Genomic DNA, 6,138 nt, shown 5'->3' with positions numbered 1-6,138 from the left:
GCGGCAGACATCGGTTATCCGTGGCCGCTCAGATTATGCCGCGGGCTGCCCAGCCTAGACAAGCACCGCAGCCAAATTAATTGAGAGGCTCGTAAGCGCGCTTTTAAAGAGAATGAGTCCGTAGCACTAACAACCTGAGTCTGCCTGCCGTATCTTGTATGTGTTTGTTGATACTTTAAGGGATCGGCAAAGTAGTCTTCCTGGTTTTCCACTTTGTGATCGAATTCTATGCTCCCTTTATCACATAAGGTAGAAAATATTTTACCATGCATCTGGAACTCTGTTTGAGAAATGGTTAATTTAGAAGTGAAGCTTGTTGGTGAATTTGCCCACCATAAATAATATTTCCTTCGAAGCATATTTTCATTTCTAAGGAGCTCTAATTGCCTGTTCCCAGTTTCCAACACTGAACTGAATGAAAAACATTAATATTTAAAACCCAATAAACATTAATACATGAAGATTCTTGACAAATTTTCACTAAAAGACAGTTGGTCTGAAAACAATATTCAACTAACTTCAGTATCATAATCACATACATATATAACAGTGAAGTGTGTGTGTGTGGGTGTGTGTGTGTGTGTGTGTGTGTGGTACACATGTCCTCCTAAACAACTGGATCAATTTGAACCAAATTTGGTACACATACTACTTATTGTCTGGGAGAAAGTACTATGGGGGCAAAAACCACACACGTCAAATAGGACTGGGGGAGGTGAAAATTTTTGGTAACTCCTGACATCTGGGCAACGGCCTTGCCACAGTGGATACACCGGTTCCCATGAGATCACCAAAGTTAAGCGCTGTCGGTCGTGGTCGGCACTTGGATGGGTGACCATCCAGGCCACCATGCGCTGTTGCCATTTTTCGGGGTGCACTCAGCCTCGTGATGCCATTTGAGGAGCTACTCGACCGAATAGTAGCAGCTTCGGTCAAGAATACCATCTTACGACCAGGAGAGCGGTGTGCTGACCCCACGCCCCTCCTATCCGCATCCTCCACCGAGGATGACACGGCGGTCGCATGGTACCGGTAGGCCACTCGTGGCGTGAAGACGAGGTGTGTTAAAGTGTTAAAAACTCCTGACATCTATGCTGCCCTGCGTGACAGGTGTCTTATGCAGGTTGTATCGGAGTGCATTACAGGTGCTGTACATGGAGGTGGATACGGCTAAGCAGAGAGAGTGCGAGGAGACGATGGACTGGGGGGGGGGGGAAAGGGGGGGGAGACTTTTGCGCAGTATACGAGGTATTACCAGTATAAGTGCATACATTTTTATTGATGGTTGAGGACACTGTACTGAACAACATTACATCAGTATTTACTTTACTTGCAGATTAATAATTATAGCTATTAGCAGAAATATGTTTTTAGGTTCTACATCTACATTTATCCTCCGCAAGCCACCCAACAGTGTGTGGCGGAGGGCACTTTACGTGCCACTGTCATTACCTCCCTTTCCTGTTCCAGCCGCGTACGGTTCGCGGCAAGAACGACTGCCGAAAAGCTTCCGTGCGCGCTCGAATCTCTCTAGTTTTGCATTCGTGATCTCCTCGGGAGGTATAAGTAGGGGGAAGCAATATATTCGATACCTCATTCAGAAACGCACCCTCTCGAAACCTGGACAGCAAGCTACACCGCTATGCAGAGCGCCTCTCTTGCAGAGTCTGCCACTTGAGTTTTCTAAACATCTCCGTAACGCTATTACGCTTACGAAATAACCCTGTGACGAAACGCGCCGCTCTTCTTTGGATCTTTTCTATCTCCTCTGTCAACCCGACCTGGTACGGATCCCACACTGATGAGCAATACTCAAGTATAGGTCGAACGACTGTTTTGTAAGCCACTTCCTTTGTTCAAAAAATGGTTCAAATGGCTCTGAACACTATGGGACTTAACGTCTGAGGTCATCAGTCCCCTAGAACTTAGAACTACTTAAACCTAACTAACCTCAGGACATCAAACACATCCTTGCCCGAGGCAGGATTCGCGGTCGCGCGGTTCCAGACTGAAGCGCCTAGAACCGCTCGGCCACAACGGCCGGCACCTCCTTTGTTGATGGACTACATTTTCTAAGGACTCTCCCAATGAATCTCAACCTGGCACCCGCCTTACCAACAATTAATTTTATATGATCATTCCACTTCAGATCGTTCCTACGCATACTTCCAGATATTTTACAGAAGTAACTGTTACCAGTATTTGTTCCGCTATCATATAATCATACAATAAAGGATCCTTCTTTCTATGTATTCGCAATACGTTACATTTGTCTATGTTAAGGGTCAGTTGCCACTCCCTGCACCAAGTACCTATCCGCTGCAGATCTTCCTGCATTTCGCTGCAATTTTCTAATGCTGCAACTTCTCTGTGTACTACAGCATCATCCGCGAAAAGCCGCATGGAACTTCCGACACTATCTACTACGTTGATTAGTTCCTCACAATATGCGTATTTCTCTTTGACAGAAACCCTTTTCCCTTTATTAACTAAACTGCATTTTATATCAATTTTACTTCGCCCATTATCACTGTTTTGCTGCCCATATAAAAAAATCCACTTTTAGTGTACCATTTCTTACTTTAATTCCATCAGCATCGCCTGATCTAATTCGACAACATCTCATTGCTCTTGTTTTACTTTTGTTGGGGTACTCTTATATCTTTTTTTCAAATACTATCCTTTCCGTTCAATTGCTTTTCAAAGTGTTTTGTCGTCTCGGACAAAATTACAATCTCGTCGTTAAGCCTCCAATTTTTTGTTTCTTACTCCTGATCCAAATTTCACCTCTGTTTTCTCTACTTCTTGCTCAATGTACAGATTGAATAGCAACAGGGGCAGGCTACAACTCTCTCTCAATCCGTTCCAGGCACTATGGAGTGATTTAAGAAATTCTCGGCTGTTTGCATCCGAGATCGATTATATTGAGGTCGTATGTGGTTTTGTTGTTCATTTGGATGTTTAGCTCTGATCATTACTTAACACATGTACCTGATATCAGATTTTTCCCACACGCCATCAGTAATCTCTGTTGCGTATTAGCCCAGCTGTCCCCCGGACAAAAGCAGCTGCTGGCCGCTCGGCCCCGCTCTGCGAGCGTCGAACAAGTTGCTTGCCGTGCTGCCACGTTAGGCTCCGCAATCACTCCCCATGAGTGCTCGTAATCGGTTTACTCAAACCAAAGCGAGTCGCACGTGCGGAAAGGCGGCGCCATTCCCTTTTTGTCCGCCGTTGTCACAGACAGAAGAGTGGGGGAGGCGGTATTATTTACGCCCGCCCTCGTACCGGTCCGAACAGCGAGCGACCAAAACTGCCATTTGGAAAAAAGAAAAAAAAAAGAAGGAAAAAAAAAAGAAAACGGACCGCACACCGGTTCGAGCTGTCTCGCCGGCACATTTGCGCGTAAAGAGCGTGTTTCTACATCGCGTTTTACGGCGCGGCCGGTGTGTGTATATCTGGACCGCCTGTGCGCGGTCGGAGGCTGCGTCGCGCGTAAAATAAACAGAATATCAAATCACATTAATGTTGCATTAGCCGGCGTAACCTATTGTAATTTGCGGAACCGATTGCTGAGTAATTGTTGCTCGTGATGTTGATCGAACACCGCTTTAAATTTGATCACCGTATACAAACAGGGCTGTACGGGCAGCGAGGGGGAGGGTGGTGTGGGGGTGGGGTTAGGGTGGAAAAATAGGGGAGATAGGCGGCAGGTAGAATGTTTACCGAGGAAAAAATAATACAGAGCAGCGATTGATTAAGCCGGCGTGGTCGCGTTCGCAGTTTCTTTATAATTCATAGCCTGCATATTGTGGAGCTTTTTGCGGGAAAATGAAGCACATTTTTTGCGCGTTTCGACCCGTCGATGACAACATTGCATCTTTTTTTCCATTTATTGATTTATTTATTCCTGCAGGATTAGAGCTAAAAGGCCCTTTCTCTCATCTAATCAGGCGTTCTTCATATTTTGCATTTCATTCATTATATCATATATTTTACAAGAGGGCTTAAATCCACATTTGTATCCATTTTCCACTAGCGCCTTGGGCTGTGATATTTTGTTTACCTGTCAACCTGTCGTCTCCCCTCCCCCCCCCACCCTTTCTCCTGTTCCAACCATAGCCGGCCGCGGTGGCCGAGCGGTTCTAGGCGCTTCAGTCCGGAACTGCGAGACTGCTACGGTCGCAGGTTCGAATCCTGCCTCGGGCATGGATGTGTGTGATGTCCTTAGGTTAGTTAGGTTTAAGTAGTTCTAATTTCTAGGGGACTGATGACCTCAGATGTTAAGTCCCATAATGCTCAGAACCATTTGAACCATGTGAACCTGTTCCGACCGCAAATGGCACGACCTCCATGTAAGCTCGAATCTCTTTCTAATTTCCCTCGTGTTCCTTTCGCGAGATATACTTAGGAACAAGCAACAAACTGCTCTACTCTTCTTCGAACGTACGCTCTCGGAATTTTAACAACAAACCACTATGTAAAGGGCAACGCATCTCTTCTAGCGGCTGCCACTGGAATTGGATGGGCATTTCTATGGCGAAACACGCTGCTCTTCTTTGGATCATTTCATATATCACTCCTATCTGCTAATGGTCCCGGCACAGACAAGTAATACTTAACTGTCGAACGAGCAAGGGGCTTGTAAGCGGCCTTTGCCGTGGGTGGCCTACACATCCTGAGGCTACTTCCAATACATCTCATTCTGTTATAGCTGTATTTTAAACCGCTCCGCCTGTTTAGTCCCAGTCCCCTCTTGCAGTGACTGTTTGGCAACCGTAACCCTTCCCCCATCTCTGATTCCTTAAGGAATCGAATTCGCATGTACAAAACAGCATGTTTAAAGTTTGCTAATAGTCTCTGAGCACTGTTCTTTATCAGGCTCTTGATGAGTTAGTCTAATTTCCACTCCGTTTTAAGAAAAGTTAGTTTTCCACATATCTTAATGTTTATGGCATAATATAATTTTTGCAGATACATTCAGTGTATGCAATCTGAAAGGGTTGTAAATGTGTTGCAGGGGAGACTACGATGAGAAATAAGTGTTAAAAAAAAAAGATTCTGATGCGTTGCACCGTTTCCCAGTTATTTAGCGTCCAAGTCAGCCAATCAGGTTGTCGCGTGCGCAAATTCAAGCATGCTGCCAGAGGCGGTGACGCCAAACGTGTTCTTCGTTTGTTTTCCTCATACCGAACATATCTAGCTTTGCTCACCCAGCTTAAATTTATCACTTGCGAAAAAGACGCATTTTAATTGCTAATGAGTATATGAGCAATTGGTAACTCTCAGACCCACAGATGTGTCTGCAGTATTTGGAAATTTTTTTGGAAATTTATGGTAAGTTCTTGTGGGACCAAATTACTGAGGTCATCGGTCTCTTCCGGCCGGAGTGGCCGTGCGGTTCTAGGCGCTACAGTCTGGAACCGAGCGACCGCTACGGTCGCAGGTTCGAATCCTGCCTCGGGCATGAATGTGTGTGATGGCCTTAGGTTATTTAGGTTTAAGTAGTTCTAAGTTCTAGGCGACTGATGACCTCAGAAGTTAAGTCCCATAGTGCTCAGAGCCATTTGAACCAATCATCGGTCTCTAAGCGTACCCACTACTCAATCTAACTTAAACTAACTTACGCTAAGGACAACACGCACACCCATGCCCGAGGGAGAGCTCGAGCTACAACGCCCTCAGTGACATTGTAGCAAGAAGGAAGTACTTCTCTGGGCGGTATCATTAACCTGGTGTCTCGCTGCTTCGCTTAGTCCCTCGTCGCACAGTCGCCAGGTCCCATGTAGGTTGTGATCCTGCTGAAGTGGAGTGTTTAGGCCGCCCGGGGTGGCCGAGCGGTTCTAGGCGCTACAGTCCGGAACTGCGCGACTGCTATGGTCGCAGGTTCGAATCCTACCTCGGGCATGGATGTGTGTGATGTCCTTAGGTTAGTTAGGTTTAAGAAGTTCTATGGGAACTTAGAATTTAAGTCCCGTACTGCTCAGAGCCATTTGAACCATTTGGAGTGTTTAGGGATGCCAGTTGTTAATTGTCAACAACGTTTGAACTATAGTTGTTTTAATACAGAAATTGCTTTGTCACACACGTCACAGAATCAGAATTTGCGATATGGCGGCTCTGGTTCAAAAATGGCTCTGG

At 45.7% G+C, this 6,138-nt stretch overlaps 1 pseudogene; it reads left to right on the top strand.

Annotated features, from left to right (window-relative positions):
• Window positions 1–745: 745 nt before the first annotated feature.
• On the top strand, window positions 746–863 carry LOC126102260 (5S ribosomal RNA; annotated as a pseudogene).
• Window positions 864–6,138: the final 5,275 nt, after the last annotated feature.

The sequence above is a fragment of the Schistocerca cancellata genome, chromosome 9, assembly GCF_023864275.1.
Source record: "Schistocerca cancellata isolate TAMUIC-IGC-003103 chromosome 9, iqSchCanc2.1, whole genome shotgun sequence".
NCBI classification, from domain to species: Eukaryota; Metazoa; Arthropoda; class Insecta; order Orthoptera; family Acrididae; genus Schistocerca; species Schistocerca cancellata.
This window is presented reverse-complemented; position numbering and strand designations above follow the sequence as displayed.